We start from the raw sequence: 24743 nt of genomic DNA on the forward strand, positions 1-24743 counted from the left end.
GAACCGACTCGACGGCACTTAACAACAACAACAACAAATTGTAATTCATACTGAAGGCTGTATTATTTGATCTCCATCAGCAAGTGCTTCAAGTCCTCTTCACCTTCAGGAAGTAAGGCTGTGTTCTCTGTATATCACAGGCTGTTATTAAGTCTTCCATGTTCTTCATATAGTCCTGTTTAAAGGATTATTTGCTTAGCATACAGACTAAGTATAGTGATAGAATACAATCCTGACACACATCTTTTCTTTCTTTTTTTTTTTACTTTAATATGTGCATTATCCCTTGTTCTGTTCAAATTACTGCCTCCTCATCTATGTACAGGTTGCTCATCAGTACAATTACGTGCTCTGTAATTACCATTCTTCACAATGTTATCCACAGCTTTCTATGATCCCACAACAAATATCTCTGCATAGTCAATATACATAATACAATATATTTCTGGTATTCTTTGCTTTAAGCCAAGATCCACCTTATATCAGCAATGATATCTCTTGTTCTATGTCCTTTAATGACTCTGTCTTAAATTTCTGGCAGCTCCCTCTTGATGAACTCCTGCAACTGTGTTTTAATTCTCTTCAGCAAAATTTTACTTATGTATGATAATAATATTATTTGATAATTGCACAGGAGAATAATTAATGAATACAAATTAAATTGTATAATTATTTAGAAGATATCTGGCAAATAGTAAGGTTATTCTTCCCTCTAAGTAAAATATATTTAAATATTATTCCAAATTAATACTTCACAAAGATTACAGTAGCACCTTAATAGTCTCAGTAGTATAGGTATGTATGCCAGCAAGGGGAATGTCGTGATTCTGTATGATAAGCACTGGCATGTGAACCACAACATTGGCAGTTCGAGCCTACCAGCTGCTTTGTGGGAGAAAGATGAGCTTTCTGTTCCCACGAAAGTATACAGCATAAGAAACCCTATTCAGGGTAACTGTGAGTTGAAACCTACTCAGTGTTACTTGACAATAGCATATACTAGCTAAATTACTTATAATTGTTACCTTCAGCCATGAAACACATTCTTCATTTCCCACAAAAAATAAGTTACAGCATGTCACTTTGTTCTCAAAATTCTCCGATGGATTTATCTTTTATTCAGGTTAAAATCTAGTTTTGGAAGACAACATAATAGAATCCATAATATCTAAATGTATCTATGCCATCATTTTTCTCCTCATGCATTTGTGCTTATTCTGATCTTGTTGATCTGCCTTGAAAACAAGTATGCTTGCAGTCAGATTCCAGTATTTCCTCTGACTGGTAATCATTTTATGTAAGTCATCACACCCTTTTTGATCTCTGCTCAAATTTCACTACACTAGAGACAGATGCCTTGGATACTCCTTAAAATAGCACCCTCTCAATCTTTATGATCCAAACGGCTAGGTTTTTCTTCTAAGAAATATGAGGTGAGCTCCATGAGAGCAGATGAATTTTGTTGTTGTTGTTACTATAGGTCCAATGTCCAAATTGATATCACCCACATGGTTTGTCATTGATAGTCACTAAAGAATGAAAATGGGAGAGAGAGTCAAGATTTACAGCCTTGGAAACCCTGTACATGGTCGCTATGGGTCAGAATCGACTCGATGGCACTTAACAGCAACAACAAAGAATGGAAAAGTAAGTTAGTCTCTCTTATAGACATTTCAGGTGTTTGTTTGAGATACTATTAAATTAATTACTCAGGTATAAATTTAAGTGTGTAGAAGAATAACTAATGCTCAGCTCTATTTAAGAACTAAACTTATCTGCAGCTAGATCTACTTTCACAGGCTCATGACTCATCAGTTTCACTCTGGAACATATGCTTGTACACACACACACAAACTTTCACAATCTATCTTTAGAGTTTCCAATGTTCGTTAACAATAGAAAACACCATTATCCCCATAGGAAGCATTGTAAATATTCGGAGTTATTTCTGGCCAGTCTCTCTCATTCTAAAAATTATATGAAGTGCTATTTAAAAATATTCCCTTTACTAATGATGTAGTATGATTACATGAGATTGCCAGCGCTTATCCTAATAATAGATCCAGCTCATCCATCTAGTGTCCAGAGTAGTTTTATAATTTACCAAGATTCCGTTACACTTCATCACAGTTTTGTATTACTGAATCAATTCCTTAAGCCATTTTACACATTAATAGTTGTTTCATTCCTAAATTTTCATCTTGAATATCACTCTATTTGGGTTCTTGTGAAAATGGAATCCATCTGTACCTTGACAGGATTTTGACAATGGACAAGTGATTGTCAAATATTCAGGAAAATTACACTGCCAATTTTGCTTGGGTAAATATTACTGAAAATAAATAAATAGTGAAGCTATGCCTACAATAATATTTAATATTTATATATTTTCATTTATCAAAATACATAAAACAAGCAACAAGTGACAAATTTGTTAATATTCAAAAATCCCATGAGAAAAGTACAGATCAGGTGTTTCTACTTCAATTTCATGCACTTTTTCATTCTATCTTTCAGGGAAAGAGGTAAAGTTTTTAAATAATGACATGTACAATAGTAGAAAATTGTTTAAATCAGATAACTCACACAAATAGTTAAATTAAATTGTGATAGGAATTAAAGATTATACAATTCTTTGAATAGTATTTTAAATTGATTAAATGTAATATTGATCTGAAAGTTTTATACTATGCCATTGAGTTTAAGAATATATTTTTATGTGTGATAATTTTATTAGTTCATTCATTTTTTTATTTAAATAGGGGTGGAAACGAGTGAAATCATTTGGTCTGATCTTGTCAAGACAACGCAGTACCAGACATCACATTGTTGTTGTTGTTGTTACATGCTGTCGGGTTGGTTCTGACTCATAGTGACCCTTTGTAGGGTTTCTGAGAAGCAGCTGGTGAGTTTGAACTGCCAACGATGTTGTTCTCAGTCCGGGGCTGCCTACATCAGCATGACGTCAAGTTCATTCCCACCCATAGCGACCCCATATAGAGTTTCCGAGGAGCAACTGGGGAGATTTAACTCCCGACCTTGCCGTTTAAACTGACTTTGCAGTCCCGCATATTAACCCACTGAGCCACACCAGGACTTGGTCACATTGTAGTTGTTATTGTTGTTAAGTGCCATCGAGTCTGTTTCAATCTTAGCAACCCTGTATAGGATTTCCAAGGAGTGGTTGACAAGTTTGAACTGTCAACCATACACAACAAAATTTTATGTAGAGGTTTAAGTTAATATTTTGAATATTAACAATGTGTATGGCATTCTATATGTTGCAGTACATAAGACAGATATTTTGTTCATTTCTGAAATGTAATTTGCTATGTTGTTTATTGGGTGCCATTGCATCAGTTCTGACTTGTAGCAACCCCATGCACAACAGAAAGAAACACGGTTTGGTCCTGCACCATCCTTACAATTATTGTTACACTTGAGCCCATTGCTGCTACCACTGTGTCAATCCATTTCTTTGAGGGTCTTCCTCTTTTTCACTGACCTTCCACTTTACCAAGCATGATGTCTTTCTCCAGGGATTGGTCCCTCCTGGTAACATGTCTGAAGTTATTGTAGCTGCTAGGTGCTTGCTCCTAACAATCATGCCTGATCCTGCACCAATCTTAGAGTCATTGCTATGCGTGAGCCCATTGCTGCTTCCACTATGGCAATCCATCTCATTGGAGGTCTTCCTCTGTTTTGCTGATCCTCTACTTTAGGAAGCATGATTTCCATCACTAGGGATAGATGCCTCCTGGCAATATACCCCAAGTATGAGAGACAAGTCTGATTATCCTAGTTTCTAATGAGCATCAAACACAGATTTATTTGTTCTTCAGGTAGTCTGTGGTACTTTTAATAAAACACCATAACTCAAATACATCAGTTCTTCTATAGTCTTCCTTGTTTGCCTAACTTTCACATCCATATGAAGCCACTGAAAATACTATGGTTTAGGTCAGGTCCACCTTAGTTCTCAAACTGACATCTTTGCTCTTGAACACTTTAAAGAGTTCTATGCAGTAGATTTGTCTAATGCTAGACATTGGTAGCATAGTGGTTGCAAATCTGGCTGCTAACCTCAAGGTTGGCAGTTCAAAACTACCAACTGTTCCGCCAGAGACAGATGAGGCTTTCTGCTCCCGTAAAGATTTACAGCCTCAGAAACCCTGTGCAGGGTCACTATAAGTTGGAACCAACTCTACAGTACTTAACAACAATAACAACATACATTGTTTGATATCTTGACTGTTATACTTCCATGAGTGTTTATGGTTGCTCTGAGGAAAATTAAGTCTTTGACAACTTTAATCTTTTCTCCATTTATCTTGATGTTATTTATTGGTCCATTTGTGAGGATTTTGTTTTCATTACATTGAGGTGCAACCCATACCAAAGCTGTTGTCTTTGATCTTAATCAATAAGTATTCTAAGACCTCTTCACTTTCAACAAGCAAGGTCATTAACATCTGCATTTTGCAGATGTTAATGAGTCTTCCTCTAATCCTGATGCCATGTTCTTCTTCATATAATCCAGCTTCTCAGATTATGTGCTTAGAATACAGATTGAATAAATATTTGAAAGAATACAACCCTGGTGCACACCTTTCCTTTTAAACCATTCAATGTCTCATGTTCTGTTCAAACAATTGTCTCTTCACCTATATACACGTTCTTCATCAGCACAAATAAGTGTTCTGGAATACTCATTCTCCTTAATGTTTCCCATAGCTTGTCACTATCCACACAACAGATAGCTTTTGCATAGTCAATAAAGGACAGGTCAACATCTTTCTGGTATTTTCTGTGTTCAGTCAAGATACATCTTACATCAGTAAGGATATTCCTCATTCCACATCCTCATCTGAATCCAGCATGGACATTTAGCAGCTACATGTCAGTGTACTGCTGCAGCCATTTAACAAATTATCCTTAGCTAAATTTATTAGTGTATGATATTAATGATATTGTCCGGTGATTTCCTTATTCCATTGGATCACCTCTCTTTAGAATAGACACAAATATGAATCTCTTCCAATCATTTGGCCAATAGCTATTTTCTTAATTTCTTGGTGTAGATGAATGAGTGCCTTCAGTGCTACCTCAGTCTGTTGACAAATTTCAATTTGTATTCCATCAATTCCCGGAGACTTATTATTTGCTAATGCTTTTAGTGCACTTTGGATTTCTTCCATCAGTACCATTGCTTCTTGATCATGTTATCTTTTTAAATGGTTGAACAGCAGCCATTTCTTTTGGTACAGTGATTCTGTGTTTTAGTTCCATATTCTTTTGATGCTTTCTGAACCCAAGCAATATTGAGCATATAGAATCAAATTGAGGCTTGAGTTTATCTTCAGTTGTTTCAGCTTGTGACACGACAAAAGTGTTTTTCCCTTTTGGTTTTGTAACTGAAGAGATTTGAACATTTCATTATGATATTTGACTTTGTATTTTCTGTCCCTTTGAAATATTCTGTTAAGCTCTGTGCTTGAGAGCAAGTTTCACAGTCTCTTCTGACATCCATTTGTTTTTTTTCTTTCTTTGTTCTTTCTTGGCTTTATAATGCCCTTTGCTTTCTTCCTGTATGATGTTCTTGATATCATCCCAAAATTCTCTGGTCTTCATTCACTAGTGTCTAAATTGTAAAATCTGTTGTTGAAATGATCTCTAAATTCAGGTGGGATAAATTCAAGTTCATTTTTGGCTTTTATGCACTTACTTCATTCTATTCAGCTTCAGACTGAACTTGCATATGGACAATTGATGGTCTGTTCCATAGTCTACTCCTTTTCTTGATTTCTGTGCATTCCAACTGATGAGGTCCATGAGTATAGTTGTGTTTTATGTTGTTTATCAAAGGTATTAGTAATGAAATATCATTTGTCTTTCAAAATTATAACAGGTAATCTTCAGCATCATTTCTATAACTATGGATATATTTTCCAACTATTGATCCTACCTCTTGGTTTCCAACATTTGCCTTCCAATCGCCAGTAATTATCAATACATCTTGATTCTATCTTTGATCATTTAAGATCATAGAAGTCAATAGAATTCTTCAGTTTCATCATTACTGGCTTTAGTGGTTGGTGCATACATTTGAATAATAGTTGTATTAATTAGTCTTCCTTGAAAGCATATAGATCTCATTCTATCACAAACAGAGTTGTACTTCAAGATACATATTGAAATGTTCTTTTTGATGAGTACTGTACCACCATTCCTCTTTAGTGTATCATTCCTGGGAGAGTAAACCATGCAATTGTCAGATATAAAATTTCCAATGCTATTTCATCAGTGAAACCTGGGATATCAAAGTTTATGCATTTCATTTCATTTTTGACAGCATTCAGTTTTCCTAGATTCCTACTTCATAATTCCACGTTCCAGTTTTTAATGGATGATTACAGCTATTTCTCCTCATTTTGAGTTATGCCCAATCAGAAAATAAAGGTCCAGAAAACTTTATTCCATTCGCGTGATCACATTCAACTGTACTTTGAAGAGGCAGTGTTTTGCCATTCCTTTGAGTGCCTTCCAAACTGAGGGGTTCATCTTCCGGTGTTCTATCTGACAATATCCTGCTTCTCGTCATCATATTTCAATAGTCAATATTCTGATGCTATCTGGCATGGTTTCGCCGCTACTCATAAAGTTTTCATTGACAAAATATTTGGAGGTTATCTGTCTCTCCTTATTCCTAGTCTGTCTTATTCTGGAAGCTCAGTTCAAAACTGTCGATCATGGTTGACTCTGCTGATATTTAAAATACAATTGGCATAGCTTACAGAATCAAAGAATTAGGCAAGCCATCACAGAACTACAAAATTGTAGATGAGTGGTTGATGTTTGAATTATGAGAGAAACTCTTGTCACCTTGGCTTCTAAGGAGCATTCTGCTCTACCTTTTCCAAAGCAGATTTGTTTTTATTCCTGGCAGTCCATGTTACTTTCAATATTCTTCTCTAACACCATAACTCAAATATTTTATGGTCTTCCTTATTCATTGTCCAATTTTCACCTTCATAGAGGCTACTGAAAATAGCATGGCAAGGGTCAGGTGCATCTTTAGCCTCAAACTGATATCTTTACTCTTGAATTCATTAAAGAGGTACTCTCTGGTAGCATAGTGGTTACTAATCGGGCTGCTAACCTCAATGTTGAAACTACCAGCCATTCCATGGGAGAAAGATAAGTCTTTCTGCTCCTGTAAAGATTTACAGCCTCAGAAACCCTATGTAGGGTCACTATGAGTTGGAATCAACTCCATGGCACTCCACCACCATCACCAGATTTTCATCATGCAATACATCAATTGATTTCCTCATTACTGCTTTATTGATTGTTGATTGTGCCTCCAAGCAAAATGAAGTCTTTGAAATTTTCAATCTTTTTTCCATTTATAATGATGTTATTTATTAGAACAGTTTTGAACATGTTTGTTTCTTTACAAATAAATGTAATCCATACGGAAGGCTGTGGTATCTGATCTTCATCAGTAAGTATTTTAAGTAATGTTCACTTACAGATTCTTTAAGAACCTACAATATACAGATGATATAACCTTGTTTATTGAAAGTGAAGTGAAGAAGACATTTGATAAGGAATTGCATAATTGCCTAATAGATATTTTTTAAGTGATTATTAAATTAGATTTAAATACCTTTATTCAAGAGTAAGTATAAAAATTTATATGGCATCCTAAAGGAAAACCATCAGGTAATATAAAAGATATATTTTAGAATGTGCATGTGTCAGTACCATCATATAGCTGTCAGCTTGTCATAGTGTGGTGGCTTACATATTATTGTGATTTGGGAAGCTATAACACCGGTGTTTTAAATATCAGCAGGGTCATCCATGGTGAACAGGTTTCAGCTGTGATTCCATACTAGCTCAGACTAGAAAGAATGAGAGGGGGATTGGTTCTGAATATCTAGTCATTGAAAATTTTATGAGTAACAGTGAAATACTGCCAGTTCAAGAATACTGAATACTTAAGCATGATGGAAAGCACCAGAACCTTGTCAGATACACTGCCAGAAATGAGTACCTCAGGTTGGAAGGCACTCAAAATGTGACTGGGGAAGAGCTGCCTCCTAAAAGTAGAGTTGACTGTGATGATGCAAATGGAGTAAGCTTTTGAAATCCCTATTTGCTGATAGGGCACAATTCAAAATAAGAATAAAGAGCTATAAATATCCATTAATAGTCAGATCATAGAATGTACAAAATATGAATCTAGGAAAATGGGTTGTTGTTATTGTTAGTAAGTACTATGGACTTGGTTCTGACTCATAGTGTCCCTGCACAGGGTTTCCGAGGCTGTAAATCTTTACAGGAGCAGAACACCTCATCTTTTTCCCATGGAACTGCTGGTAGTTTCGAACTGCTGACGTTGAGGTTGGCAGCCCAACTTGTAACCATGTGCTACCAGAGCTCCTTAGGAAAATGGGTAGTTGTCAAAATGAAACAAAATGCATAAACATCAATTTTAAGGTATCAGTGAGCTAAAATGGACTGGTATTGGCCATTATCAAACTGACAATCACATGGTTTACTATGCTGGAAAGGACAAATTGAAAAATGATGGCATCAAGTTCATCATCAAAAAGAACATTACAAGACATATTTTAAAGTATAATGTTGTCTGTGATAGGATAATTTCCTTTTCCCTTCATGGAAGACTAGTTATTATAACTATTATTCAAATATATGCACCCAACATTAAAGCCAATGATGATGAAATTGAATAATTCTACCAACTTCTTCAGACTGAACTTTTGAAAGTGTTGAAGAGCAAAGATTGAGGACTAAGGTGTGCCTGACCCAAGCCATGGTATTTTCAATAACCTCATATGTATGCAAAAGCTGGACAGTGAATAAGGAAGACCATAGAAGAATTGATGCTTTTGAGTTATGGTGTTGGAGGAGAATATTGAAAGTGCCATGGGCTGCCAAAAGAACCAACAGATCCGTGTTGGAAGAAGTGCAGCCAGAGTGCTCCTTGGAAGCCAAGATGGCCAAACTTCATCCTTCATACTTCAGACATATTGTCAGGAGAGACCAGTCACTGGAGAAGGATATCATGTTTGGTAAGATGAAGGGTCAGAGAAAAAGAGGAAGACCCCAATGAGATGGATTAGCCAAGTGACAGCATCAATGGACTCAAGCGTGGCAACAGTGGTGAGGTTGGCCCAGGATCCAGCGGGTTCTCGTTCTGCTGTGCATAAGGTCGCTATGGGTCGGTACCAACTCGATGGCACCTAACAACATCAACAAGTTAATCCACAATTAAAAGTTATGTTTGACAATTTTGTTGCTGTATTTTCTTTTAAGAAGTTTATGGATTGGAAAAGACAGATAAAGCCAGGAGCATCATATTTAGGACTGTAATTCATTTTGATTTTTGTTTTTTGGTATGGTGTGAAGCATTAATGATGTTTCATTTTTCTACATATGTAAATTCAATTTTTCCAACACCATTTATGTAAGATACTCTAATTGCCCCATTGAATTGACTTAGCAATCTTGTTAAAAATAAGTTGACTGGAGATGTTTGGGTTTATTTCCAAAGTCTTGATTCTATTTCGTTGGTCTGTGTTTCTATTGTTATCCAAGTACCTGACTGTTTTGATTACTATACCTGAATATTGTGTTTTAAAACAAGAGAACATGTGCTATTTGTTCTTCTTCCTCAATATCACTTGAGTTATTCAGAGACACTTGCCATTCCATATAAATTTTAGGATTAATTTTTCAATTTCTGAAATAACGCATTAAGAATTCTGATTGGGATTAATTGAGAATCTATAGGAGAAACAATCAAGATGGCGGCTCAGGTAGACGTGCAGTGAGGAGCTCCGTCAGCAACAACACAGAATACAGGGCCAAGCAGGCTTAGGGGACGGTGCTAGAAGTCTGAACCACATATAAAGGAATATTTAGAAGATCGGAAGACTTACAGCTAGGTGAATTTGTAGCAGAATCAAGAGATCCATTGCTTTCTAATTCAAGACACTCAGCTTTCCCAGAGCTGCCATCTTGGGAAAGACCAAGTAGGGCAAGGATCAGAACAACCACAAATGCTTGACAGAACCGCAGAAATACAGGTGTGGGCATTCATTTTTGGTATCTGTTCATTGGTCTCTAATTGTCTGTGCACCTCCCTTCTGGTGACTAGAGGTGATGCCTGAGTGAATAGATACCCCATACCCACCCCTGGAGGGTTCTACTATGCATGCACACAGATCTCCTAGAAATTTAAAGTGACAGTCTTCACTTAAAACCAAACAGCCACCACTTGTCTGTCAGTTTGTCTTACTGTGGTGGCTTATGTGTTGCCATGATTCTGAAAGAAAGCTATGCCACCAGTATTTTAAATAACCAGCAGGGTCACCCATGGTGGACAGGTTTGAGATGAGCTTCCAGAAAAAGAAAGACTAGGAAGAAAGAGTGACGAACTCCTTCCGAATCTTTGGTCACTGAAAACCTTATGAATAGCAGAGAAACACTGTCAGATATAGTGCCGGAAAATGAGCCCCTCAGGTTGGAAAGTACTCAGAATGCGACTGGGAAGAGCTGCCTCCTCAAGTAGCATCTCTATGCTAGAGATCAAATTTCAGTGTCTCTTCTGACATCCATTTTGACCTTTTCCTTTTTTCTTGTCTTCCCAATGATTTTTGCTTTCTTCATGTATGATATTCTTGATGTCATCCAACAATTCTTCTAGTCTTTGGTCTTTAGTGTTTAACGTATCAAACATGTTGTATTCCTTCCATCTTCTCTTGATGCTTTCTGCATCATTCAATAAATTTCTCATAGAATATTTCAATTACAAAATTCGAGGCTTGAATTTTTTCTTCATTTACCCCAGCTTGAGAAATGCTGAGTGTATTCTTCCTTTTTGGTTTTCCGATTCCAGATCTTTGCACATTTTGTTGTAATATTTGGCTTTATCTTCTAGAGCTGATCTTTGAAGTTTTCTGTTCAGCTCTTGGACCTCCTCATTTATTCCACTTGCTTAACATCTCTACAATGGAGAGCAAATTTCAGTGTCTCGTCTGACTTCCATTTTGAACTTTTCCTTTTTTCTTGTCTTCTCAATGACTTTTTGCTTTCTTCCTCTATGATGTTCTTGATGTCATCCCACAACTCTTCTTGTCTTTGGTCTTTAGTTTTAGATGTATCAAATCTGTTCTTCAGATGATGTCTAAATTCAGGTGGGATATATTCAAGGTCATATTTTGGCTCTTGTGGACTTGTTTTCATTTTCTTCAGCTTCAGTTTGAGTTTGCATTTGAATAATTGATGGTCTGTTCCACAGTCTGTCCCTGGCCTTGTTTTCACTGATGATATAGAGCTTTTCCACTGTCTCTTTGCACAGATGTACTCAATTTGATCTCTGTGTATTCCATCTGGTGAGGTCCATGTGTATAATTGTCTCTTATGATTTCTAAAGAAGGTGTTTGAAATGAACAAATCATTGACTTTCCAGAATTCTATCATGCAATCTCCAGCATCATTTCTTTCACCAAGGCCATAGTTTCCAACTACTGTTCCTTCCTCTTTGCTCCCAATCTTTGCATTCCAATCTCCAATCACCAGTAATAATCAATACATCTTGATTATATGTTTGATCAATTTCAGATTGAGGTTGTTGGTAGAATTCTTCTATTTCATCCTCACTGGCTTTAGTAGTTGTTGCATAAATTTGAATAATAGTGGTATTAACTGGGATTCCCTGTAAGTGCACAGATATTATCCTATCACAGACAGTGTTGTAGCTCATGATTGATCCGGATATGTTCTTTTTGATGATGAATGCAACACCATTCCTCTTCAATTTGTTGTTCCAGTCATAGTAAACCATGTGGTTGTCAGATTCAAAATGGCCAATACCCCCTTTCTGTTACACAACTCCTACCTTTACATTTCTGACAATCACAATTAGGTATGATAATAGTTACTCACTATTGAATCAATGAATCGTATTTCCATCTATTTTACACTAGCTGTATCTAGCAAAATGAAAACTATTCAATGGGGATTCTAATTTCCTCCCACACTTTGAAATTAAACTTCCTTTTGAAAACTTATAAACCAGCAATTTTGTGCTTTTCTAGATCCCCAACCACTACCACCATTTTAGGTAGCTAATGTCAATGTTGCCAATCCTGTCAACCCTATGTAAGGAGGGAATAAGTTTGATCCTTGATATGAAGACTCCTTTCCTCTCAATTAGTATATTGATGGGTCAGAACCGACTCGACGGCACTTAACAACAACAACAACAACTACGTCTATAAGCATAGATCAAGTTTATCAAATTGTAGCAATTTATACTTGCTTCCTTTATCAAATTTCTTTCTTTTCCTCTAGTCGAGTTCTGATCATCAAACCATCAAAACTAGGTCAAATGGGTACTATCTTTAGGTTTGGGCATTCTTGTGTATCTCCCTCCACTTCATATCAGGTGGACACATCAGAATCAGCTCTAGCTCTCCATGGCTAGGTCAGTGTCCATATGTTCAGGAGTTTCCAATTCTCCACAAACTTCAGATCAACTAGCCCTTCCTTTTCTCTCTCTCATCTCAAGGTCAATAGAAGTCTATGGAACGTGATCAAACTCAGCCCATATCTTCTTACTGCCTTTCCCACACTTTCACTCACATGTAGAACAATGTGGACATCAGCAAATTTATAAGCCTGCTCATGTACTCCCTTTGAATTTCAGTCTAAGACAGGGGGTTTGTACTGAAGAGACTTGATTGGTTGTCTAGATGGCTTCCAATTGAACAGCTTGCTTATTTTTGTAATAGCCACACAGACTGCCATTTTTGTTTTTGTTTTTTCCTGCTGGTCTTTCTTTCTCTTTTTAAAATATTTTTGTGTGAATTGAGTGATAGCTTACATAGGAGAACATCGGTTTTGCACTCATCCTATTGTGTCTTGTTTCATTGCAATGATTACAATCTCTTCCATGCATTATCATTTAACAGTATTTGCTTCTATTCCCTCTTAATGGTTTTTTGCTTATTTCTTTCTTTTTGTGGTTGTTGTTGCTAAGTGCTGTTGAGTTGGTTCTGACTCATAGCAACCCTGTATAGTGTCTCCAAGGAGCAGCTGGTGAGCTTGAACTGCCTACCTTGCAGTTCAAACGACTTTGCAGTCTAGCACATTAACCACGGTTCCATTTTAGACGTACACAAAAACACTCAGGGATATATAATCACTTAAACAACCAAAAGGCATTTTCTGCAAGCCAGCCTCCTGGCTGTCAGCACATAGCTTTTCTCTTTCTTTGAGTCTAGAGTCCTCAGATGCTTTATCTCTCCATGACATTCCCTCTGCCTCCATGTCTGGTGTCCCTGCTTCTCTGGTTAGGGCCTTATGTTCTGCTCATACTCTTCTCGCTTGATGGTCTTAGGGTCCTCTGTTCCTGGAATGTAAGATTAACTACTCTCACTTTACATTACAAAACTTCTACTTTTACAGTTGTGACAATCAAAACTAGTCAGGATAACAATTACTCACTATTGAATCAAAAGACTCCTATCCCTATCTCTTTTCACCAGACCTGTGTAGAAAAGATGAAAACTATTCTGTTCTGTTCCTCGAGCAACTCTGGGCTGGTCTGCATGTCCTTTTAAGTAGGAATTTTCCACTTCAGAAAGTTCTGAATGGCACTCAGGATTCCACCTAAGGTCCTATACACCAAAAAGGCTCTGCAGGAAGCCTATTTCACTGGGCAAGTTCTAGAACTGCTTTTAGATATTCCAAAGGAGTCCTGGTGTGGCACTGTAGGTTAATGCACCAGACTGCAAAGCCGTTTGAACTGCAAGGTTGGTGGTTCAAACTCACCAGCTGCTCTTTGGAAACCCTACACAGGGTCGCTATGTGTCGGAACTGACTCTACGGCACATCACAACAACAACAGTTATAGGCTGAAGATGGGCTTACAAGCTTTCTGAAATCATGTTTCTCAATTTTCCTTTCCATCCCACTCAAGTGACTATTTTACAATAGTAGACAAGGCAAAACAATATCCATAAGACGTCAAGCATTTTAACATCATTTCCCCTCTTTCATCCATTCAGACTATGCCTGGATCCCTGTATCACAGAGCTCTGTTGTTCTAAACTTCAGCATGCATTACTATTTACCTCTGTTCCATTAGCTCACGCGAACCCACCTAAGTGTTCCTCTATCTACCTTGTTCTTCAACTCCCACACCACTTCTGATACTTCTTGCTTTGCTCAATATTTTGCTGGTAGAATTCTTTAATATTGTATTCCATGTTCCAATTATTATTGAATCTTTGCAGCTGTGTCTTCTCATTTTGAGTGGTATCCCACAAGCAAATGAAGATTGCTGCATCCAATCATTATAGTTGACTTTACTTTATGGACGCAGCTCTACCCAATCACATTTTCATTCCTTTCAACATGAAAGGCTCATCACTGTCACTATATCAAACGATGTTCCAGTGATATTTGTAAGATTTTCACTGCCTACTTTTTTTTCAGAATTGGACAGTCTTTTCTTCCTTAGCAGTCTGCCTTGTTCTGGACAAGTCACTGAAACCGGTCCATGAAGGGTGACACTGCTGGAATTTAAAATATTGGTGCCATCATTTACAGCATTACATTACAAATAAGTGGTGGGATACTACTTGTGGGAATACCAAATTATATTACTAATTTTGAAAACAGTGTTGCAATTATTTTGAAATGTTGAACATACAAATGATCCAGTTATTTGACTTGTAGATATTTGCTCAAGTGAAATGAAAGCATGTCCACATAAAGACTTATTCCTGAATGTTCACAGCAGATTTTTTTTTTGAAATAACCAATACCTGGAAACAACGTGAATGAATATCTTTTGCAGTTTGAATAGATACAAAATCTTTGGTGTATCCATGCAATGGAATGAAACTCAATAATAAAAACAGCTTTCTATTGATATACATAACAACATAATAAATTCTAAATTAATCATGCGGAATGACACAATATTAATATTCCTACTATATTCAATTAATACAAAATTCTAGAAAATACAAATAAATCTACAGTGACAAATGTCAAACAGTGTTTACCTGGGCTAAGGGTAGAAGTGGAGAGAGATTCTGAATTTTAAAATAATATAAGTACATTTTCCAGTCTTGTATATGATCATTATCTACAATGTGGTGATGGTTTCCTGAATGTATTGTTGTTATTGTGTTGTGCTGTTAATTCTAAGTCATAATGACACTAAAGGACAGAGAACTGCCTCATAAGATTCACAAGGCTTTACTCTTTACAGAAACATATTACTACAAATTGCCATATCTTTCTCTCAAGGAGTGACTGGTAGGTTCAAACTGCCGTCCTTTTGGTTAGTAGCCAAGTGTTTACCACATCAACACATATATCAACTGGTGGAATGTAAAGATGCTCATTTTCTTTTAGGCCAGTTATACTTCAGTGAAAAAGGAAATCTGCCCATGGACTGACAAAGGCTGTATGCTGGCAGACAGGAGGCTGGCTGGCAGATTGTGACCTTTAGTCATTTAAATGAATATTTTTGGATGTTTTTTTTTTTTGTATATGTACATCAAAATTTTTGGTTTGTTCATTTGTAAAATATAAGATGTAAATAGAGTGCACAGAGAGGAAGTAAGATAACTGTTGTTCCGAGGAGAGGATTGTAATCATTGAGGTTCAACAAAGTGCGTAATTTGTTGACTATAAATATGATGATCTTGTTTGTAAACCTTCATCCAATTCACAATAAAAACTTTTTTTAAAAAATGAAAAAGGAACACTGGAAGTGTAATGGTTAAAGTCCCTAATTGCTAACAAACAGACAACATTTGAACCCATGGCTGCTCAGTGAAAGAAAAGACCTATGGGTCTGCTCCCATAAAAATAATAATGAACACAAACCCAATATCAATGATATCAATGATTCAGATTACTTATGACTCTCTAGGGCAGAGTAGAATCTCCCCATAGGGTTTCTAATGTAAATCTTAATGGAAGCAGAATGGCATTATGTTTTTCCATGAGTGGTTGGTCTGTTAAACTATCAACACCTTAAACACCACACAACCAGGGATACTCTCTGTAAAAATTATAACCTAGGACACCCTATAGGGTAGTTCTACTCTGGCCTTTAGTGTCACTGTGAGTATGAAATGTGTCAGTGACACACAATCTACCTCAATGAAGCTAAATTGATTAGACATTTTATTTAATAGAAAAAAAATAAATAATTGAGGAGTTTCATAATTAATGGATTGCAAATACTACAGTTTCTGGACTAGTGATGTATATAAGTTGGAGAATCATTTAAGAAAGTATAGTGACATCTGATAAATTAAGAGATTAGTTATAAATATTTAATATATATCTTATTCTTTGGTCTTTATAGTCACTGAAATAGACAGTTATATTATACATCTAGAGGAAACAATCGTTGGAGAAGGATGTCATGCTGGGTAAGGTGGAGGGTCAGAGTAAAAGAGGAAGACCCCCAACGAGATGGATCAGCCAGGTGGCATCACTGATGGACTCAAGTGTGGCAGCGGTAGTGGGGTTGGCCCAGGATCGGACATTGTTTCATTCTGCTGTGCATGGGGTCGCTATGAGTCGGTTCCGACTTGATGGCACCTGACAACAACAACAACAGATTGATAATACATGTGAATAGGTTACCACTATTTATATGTTTTCCAGTTTGCTATCATTTTTTACTTCATTGTATAAAAATTATAGTACTTTGTAACTGTTTATACACTTATCTACTATACAAATTGATTTTTTTCCCTTATTTTTCTTAATCCTAGTTTAGTTACCGAAATTTTGGAAAGAACTAAAGAATGCCTAAGGTGTGAATTTTTATTTGAAAGGATTCCTGAATATCGAAGTAGATTTTGGTTTGTAGGGGAAGAAAATCAATGTTGGAATGGAATTTGTTTTTAGAATGATTCCTCTTGAGAAAATATTGTCTGATAAATAAGAATTCATGTGTTATTTCCTGGCAAAAACAAAGATTTAGACAAGTTACCTGGGGATATTTGTGATGCATCATGTCAAAGTTAATAAAACTGTAAGCAATCACCTTTACCCACAAATCTCCTAGGAATGTTCTGTTTTATACTTCTTTGGCTTTCAGTGATTTAACATCTGAATAAACATCCACATCAAGCTTCAAAATGAGCATGTTTAGTCCATCAGTATGCCTTTAAATGTATTAAATGTTAGTAGTTATTATTGATTGCTGCTGCTTCCCCAGCAATCAAGGAAACAGATGACTGGCTTATAGAAAGCAAGTGCCAAGTCTGTCTCAGAAGACAGAGTGTGGTTTAGAGGAAAACATTCCAAAAACAGTACTATGACAGAAATAAGCAAACCAAGCCTAAAACACTTTGTTTCACTGGGCATACCTGTATGATCTCAGGAATAACCCATATCCCTACTCGTCAATTGTATCCTTATTACACAAAAACTGACCAAGGATATTTACCTTTAGTATTAGTATTTATTACTAAACATACTTATAAAGCTTCAGGCCTTTCTCAGGGACATGTAGCATGCTGCTTTAATTTTCAGTGCTTCTCTTTCCTAGCTCCATTATTCTATTTGCCACCACAATTCTAGAATATTTCCTAATTTTTCTACCTTTGATTCTCTCTAAAATTCATTTCACCAAATATTTTTTTATCTCACTCTTAAATTAACTTTTAATATTTTGATTTCTTTTCTAGAGTCCCAATTTCTTTATTGTTCCAATACTATATCCCCAATGTTATTTTCTGCGTTAATTGGTCACAATTTTTAAATATCAACAATTTACTTCCTTTCATTATTCATATCTTTATTAATCTGTGATAGAAACAATCATTGCAAAGTAATGGATATTGAGAATTATTTCCCAAAAGTTCATTCTGAGCTTAGTTTTTAACATATTAGTACTTTTTACAGAGTCAGCTCTAATATAAGTGACAATTCAGTGTCATCTTCTACACAAGCAAAATTTTATTTCTTTAGATTAACATTTACACAGGCATTGTGCTTTTTGCTTATTGTCTAATCTTTGAGTCTTTTTGAGGCACCACCCACAGGCCTATTGATGGTCTTATTATTAAAAATAATTAATAATTTCATAACAATTCAAAGCAAACAGCCACAAAATACTTGTAGCAAACAAAAGTAACCATGTGTTTCTCTTTCACATCGACTTTTCTAAAACCGTTACCTGGGGAGACATTCCAACACAAGTTTCATTCTGGGACAGACATGTAGAGCAAGACTGCCCAAGGTGTTTTCTTCTATGACAACAGCAAACAACAACTGCAGAAATGGAAAGAACAAAAGCATATTTACACAATGTTGTGTGCATTGTGTCCTCTGCCAAAGCAAGTCATAAAGCCAAGCTCAAAGTCAAGAGGTGAGAAAGTACACTTCTCCCAGCTGGAAACCAAAGAATAATATCAATCTGATGAAGAGATGTACTCTTCCTATTAATGGTGTATGGGCAGGGTGTTGTAATTGGGAGTAATTGAGTTGATTCTGACAGAGAGTAATTAAGTATAACTGCCTCTAAAGATTTCTAGACTGTAATCTTTAAGGATAAGGATCTATGGTAGTACAGTGGACTGCTAATCAAAAGATCATCAGTTCAAATCCCCTAACCATTGTATGTGGGAAAAAATGAGGCAGTACACATTCCAGAACACTTCATTCTGCTCATAAGGAGCCTTTAAATAGACCAAGGAGCAGTCATTGAACAGAACAAGGCAATACTGAGTGGTATAAAATTAGGAGAGGTGTGTACCAGGTTGTATTGGTTCACCATACTTATTCGATCTGTACGCTTAACAGATAATCCTAGAAACTGTATTATATAAAGAAGAGCATGGTGTTAGGATTGGAGGAAGACTCATTAGAAACCTGTGATATGCAGATGATACAACCTTTCTTGTTGCAAGCAAAGAAGACTGAAAAATACTTCCTGATGAAGACCAAAGACCACAGACTTCAGTATGGGTTGCACCTCAATATAAATAAAACAGAAAAGTTCACCACTGGATCAATGAAAAATGTCATGAAAATGGAGAAAAGATTGAAGTTTTCAAAGGCTTCATTTTGCTTGGATCAACCATCAACACTTGTGGAAGCAGCAGTCAAGAAATCAAATGATATATTGTACAACGCAAATCTGCTATGCCAGAGCTTTTTAAAACACTCAAAAGCAAAGATGAAGTTTAGTTTGAAGACTAAAGTGAGTCTGACCCAAGCCATGATATTTTTAATAGCTATATATGTATGTGAAAGTAGGACAATCCATCAGGAAGACTGTAGAAGAAATGATGCATTTGATTTATGGTGTTGGAGCAGAATATTAAAACTACCATGGATTGCCAGAAGAACCAAGAAATCTGTGTTGGAAGTTCAGATAGAATGCCCCTTAGAAACCAGGATGGCTAGACATCATCTCTCATACTTTGGATATATTATCAGGAGAGTCATCATTCTTGATAAAGCAGAGGTTCAGCAAAAAGAAAAAGACCCCCAATGAGATGGAGACGCAGTGGCATCAGAAATGGTTAAAGTGTAGCAAACATGGTGAGGTTGGTGCAGGACTAGGCATTGTTTCATTCAGCTGTGGGTAAGGTTGCTTTGAGTAGGTACAGATTCAATAGTACCTAACATTAACAAATAAATGCTTTCTTTAAGATTCATAGCCTCAAAAACCCCTCTGGTGCAGTTTTACCCTGTCCTTAAGGGTTTCTGTTCCTTAGAAACCCTATACAGGGTTACTATGGGTTGGGACCGACTATATGGCACTTAACAACAACAGACTGTTTCTATGTGTTGGAACGAACTGGATGGCAGTAGGTGGGTAATCTTTACAGAAGCCCATTGTCAGTCCTTTCCATAGAGATTCTGAGTGGTTTAAACTATCAATCTTTGCGGTAGCAATCAAGCTCTTAACTATAGTGTCACCACCTAGGGAAGGGTAGTATTAGATACTCCCTTAAAATAATGTAATACCATGCCAGTGGAGTGTTTGCAAACTTTTCAAAAGTCTAAAATTGTAAAGTAATAACCAGTCTGACATGAGTGATTCAGTGAGAGAGACAGATTGATTCATTCTCCCATAAAAAAAAAAAAAAAAAATGTACTTACATATGTATATTAGAATCAATTTTTAAATTACCTTTGGGTTAAGTGATTTGAAGACTGGCCTGAAACCAAACCACCATGATGAGCATTATTTTGTGTTCCAACTCATGAAATTTAAGTCTATCAGCATATTTCTTGGGGGGAAATGGTCATTTGAGGACAGATTACATGTATTACTTTATTTTTCATAATCCACACAAACACCTAGAATTTCATTTTTTGATTAAGAGTATAGAAGATTTAAATGCGATGTGTTTTCTGGGAGGTGCATTTCCAGAAGATCTGTGTAAAAACATAATCTGAAGCACAGACCATTTTCTGAAATACTGAAATAAAGAGAAAATAGAATAAGTAGAAGCCTGTCCTGTCTACTTTCTTTAGCTAAATACAATTGTTTAGACTTATGGAGCCATGGTGTGGTGCTATGGGTTAACATGCTTGACTGCAAAATCGTTAGAACCACAAGGTCAGAAATTCAAGCTGACCAGATACTTCTCAGAAACCCTATACTGGGTCTTTATGGTTCGAGACTGACTCGACAGCACTTATCAACAACATTTGGACTTCTGGTGTGGTGCTGTAGGATCTGCACTGGACAGTGAACCTTAAGATTGGCAGTTCAAATCCACTTGTTGCTCCTCAGAAACCCAATACAAGGTTTCTGTTAGTTTGAACCAACTCAACAGCACTTAACAACAACAACAACAACATACAGATGTCTTTTTAAAGTGTCATTAGTTTATTTCTGATATGTGTTAGAATATATGTTAGAATTGTATAAACTCAAGGGTGCTAAAATATACCCTTAAAAACAGATATAAAATGAAGTAAAACCTCAATTTGAAAATGCAAATTGATTTTTCTACTATAACCTGTAGATTTATATTCATTTCCAAATTCTCACTTTCAGGTACCCAACTGACCCAACAGTACATTTTGTAAAAGCAAAGGCTGCTGTTGTTAGGTGCCATCAAATTGGTTCCGACTCATACTGACCTTATGCACAGCAGAACGAAACACTGCCTGATCCTGGGCCAACCTCACTATTGTTGCCACACTTGAGTCCATCAATGCTGCATCTTGGCTAATCAATCTCATTGGGGGTCTTCTTCTTTTTCTCTGACCCTCCACCTTACCAAACATGATATCCTTTTCCAGCTACTGGTACCTTCTGACAATATGTCCAAAGTATAAGAGACAAAGTTTGGCCATCTTGGACTCCAAGGAGCACTTTGGCTGCACTTCTTCCAAAATGGATCTATTGGTTCTTTTGGCATCCCATGGCACTTTCAATATTCTCCTCTAACACCATAACTCAAAAACATCAATTCTTCTATGGTTCCTTATTCATTGTCCAGCTTTCACATGCATATGAGGTTATACCAAGGCTTGGGTCAGGCACACCTTAGTCCTCAAGCTGACATCTTTGGTCTTCAACACTTTAAAAAAGACTTGTGCAGCAGATTTGCCTAATGCAATACATCATTTGATTTCTTGACTGCTGCTTCAGTGACTGTTGATAGTTGATCCAAGAAGAATGAAGTCCTTGACAACTTCAATCTTTTCTCCATTGATAAGAATGTTTATTGGTCCAGTGGTGAGGATTTTTGTTTTCTTGACATTGAGATGTAATCCATACCGAAGGCTGTGATCTTAGATCTTCATCAGTAAATATTTTAAGTCCTCTTCACTTTCAGCAAGCAAGGGTGTATCAACTGCATATCGCAGGTTGTTAATGAGTCTTCCTTCAATCCTGATTCCACGTTTTTCTTCATATAACCCAGCTTTTTGGATGATTTGCTCAGTATACAGTTTGAATAAGTATGGTGAAAGAATACAACCTTGTCGCACATCTTTCTTAATTTTAAAACATTCAGTGTTTCTATGTTCTGTTCAAACAACTGCCTCTTTGTCTATGTACATATTCCTCATGAGCACAATCAAGTGTTCTGGAATAATCATACTTTGCAATGTTGTCCATAGCTTGTCATGATATATACAATCAAACGCCTTTGCATAGTCAATAAAGCACCGGTAAACACCTTTCTGATATTCTTTGCTTTCAGCCAAGATCCATCGGGCATCAGCAATGATAGCCCTCATTCCACGGCCTCTTCAGAATCCGACTTGAACCTCTGCAAGGTCTCTGTCAATGTATGCTTGTAGTCATTTCTGTATTACCTTTAGTAAAACTTTACTTGCACCGGATATCAAAGAGATTGTCCAATGATTTCCATATTCCATTGGGTCACCTCTCTTTGGAATGGGCACAAATATGATCTCTTCCAATCAGTCAGCTAGATAGTTGTCTTCTAAATTTCTTGGCAGAGATGAGTGTGTGCTTACAGTACCACCTCAGTTTCTTGAAAGATTTCATTTTTTATTCCATGAATTCCTGGTATCTTGTTCTTTGCAAATTACTTGAATACACCTTGGACTTCTTCCTTCAGTATCATTGGCTCTTGATCATATGCTGCTTCTTGAAACGGTTGACCAGTAACCATTTCCTTTTGCTACAGTGACTCTGTGTATTCCTTCCATGTTCTCTTAATGCTTTCTGTATCATTCAATAATTTGCCCAGTAAATATTTCAATAATGAAAGTTGAGGCTTGAATTTTTTCTTCAGTTCCTCCAGCTTGAGAAATGCTGAGCGTGTTCCTCCTTTTTGGTTTTCTGATTCCAGGTCTTTGCACATTTTGTAATATTTGGCTTTATCATCTCGAGTTGATCTTTGTAATTTTCTGTTCAGCTCCTGTACCTCCTCATTTATTCCATTTGCTTTAGAATCTCTATGCTGGAGAGCAACTTTCAGAGTCTCTTCTGACATCCATTTTGAACTTTTCTTTCTTTCTTGTCTTCTTAATGACTTTCTGCTTTCTTCATGTATAATGTTCTTGATACCATCCCACAACTCTTCTGGCCTTTGGTCTTTAGTGTTTATTGTATGAAATCTGTTCTTCAGATGATCTCTAAATTCAGGTGGGATACATTCAAGGTCATATTTTGGCTCTCGTGGACTTGTTTTCATTTTCTTCTGCTTCAGTTTGAATTTGCATATGAGTAATTCATAGTCTGTTCCACAGTCTGCCCCTGGCCTTGTTTTCATTGATGGTATGGAACTTTTCCATCTTCTCTTTCCACAGATGTAGTCAATTTGATTTCTATGTATTCCATTTGGTGAGGTCCATGTGTTTTTGAAATGAACAAATCATTGATTTTGCAGAATTCTGTCATACATTCTCCAACATCATTTCTATCACCAAGGTCATATTTTCCAATTACTGATCCTTCCTCTTTACATTCCAGTCACCAGTAATGATCAATATATCTTTATTGAATGTTTGATTGGTTTCAGTTTGAAGAAGTTGGTAGAATTCTTCTATTTCATCCTCACTGGCTTTAGTTGTTGGTGTGTACATTTGAATAATAGTGGCATTGGCTGGTCTTCCTTTTAAGAGCATGGATATTATCCTATCACAGACAGCATTGTACCTCATGACTGATCTGGATATGTTCTTTTTGACAATGAATGAAACACCATTCCATTTCAATTAGTCATTTCCGGCATAGTTAACCATGTGGTCATCAGATTCAAAATGACCCATACCGGTCCATTTCAGCTCACGAATGCCTAAGATATCAATGTTTATGCGTTCCATTTCATTTTTGACAACTTCCAATTTTCCCTGATTCATACTTTTTACATTCCATGTTCTAATTTTCAATGGATATTTACAGATGTTTCTCTTCATTTTGAGTTGTGCAAAGGTAGATGGTTCTATGATAAAACACACATGCATGCGGACAAATGTGTGCACACACATCTACTCCCCCTCCTCCACATACATGAGGGGAGTCATATGATATGATTTTAACCGACTTGCCTTGATATATTTAAGTTTTTATAGTCAGTTGAATGAAGGTATGCAAAGTAGATCATTAGCTTTATATTTTGAAAAATCATATATTTTGTTTCATCTCAATGATTGTAATCCCTTCTGTGTAGCAAAACCTGTTCCAATTTTTCCCTGTGGTTGTTATTTCCACTGTACCCTTCTCTCCAATGCTTGCTTCTGAACTTTGCCCTAAGTAATTGTTTCCCTTTTAATCTTGAATGGTTCACCATTCTATGGTAAGCATACCATACAAGTGCTGTTGTTATCACTATATACCTAGCTAATACTTGATTTGAAATTGGGCAGGAATGAGTTCCATTCCTGACCTAAAGGATGACTGAGGGCCAGAGTCTCAGATTCTAGTCTCTTTATGACTAATGAGTCAAGTATTTTTATTTGTTTATAATTTTGAATATTGCTCCACATTTTCTCCAATTCTATCCAAGACAACCATTTGTGTCAGTTTTTGTATTGTGGTAACCTGCTTGTTGCTGTGATGCTAGAAGCTATGGATTAGTATTATAAATACTGGCAGGATCACCCATGGTGGGCTGGTTTCAGCAGAACTTGCAGACTAAGAATAAAGTGAGTCTGAATACTTCTGAAATATCAGCCACTGAAAAACATATGAATATTAGCAGAACATTGTCAGATGTAGT

The sequence above is a fragment of the Chrysochloris asiatica genome, unplaced genomic scaffold (genome assembly GCF_000296735.1).
Source record: "Chrysochloris asiatica unplaced genomic scaffold, ChrAsi1.0 scaffold00175, whole genome shotgun sequence".
Lineage (NCBI taxonomy): Eukaryota > Metazoa > Chordata > Mammalia > Afrosoricida > Chrysochloridae > Chrysochloris > Chrysochloris asiatica.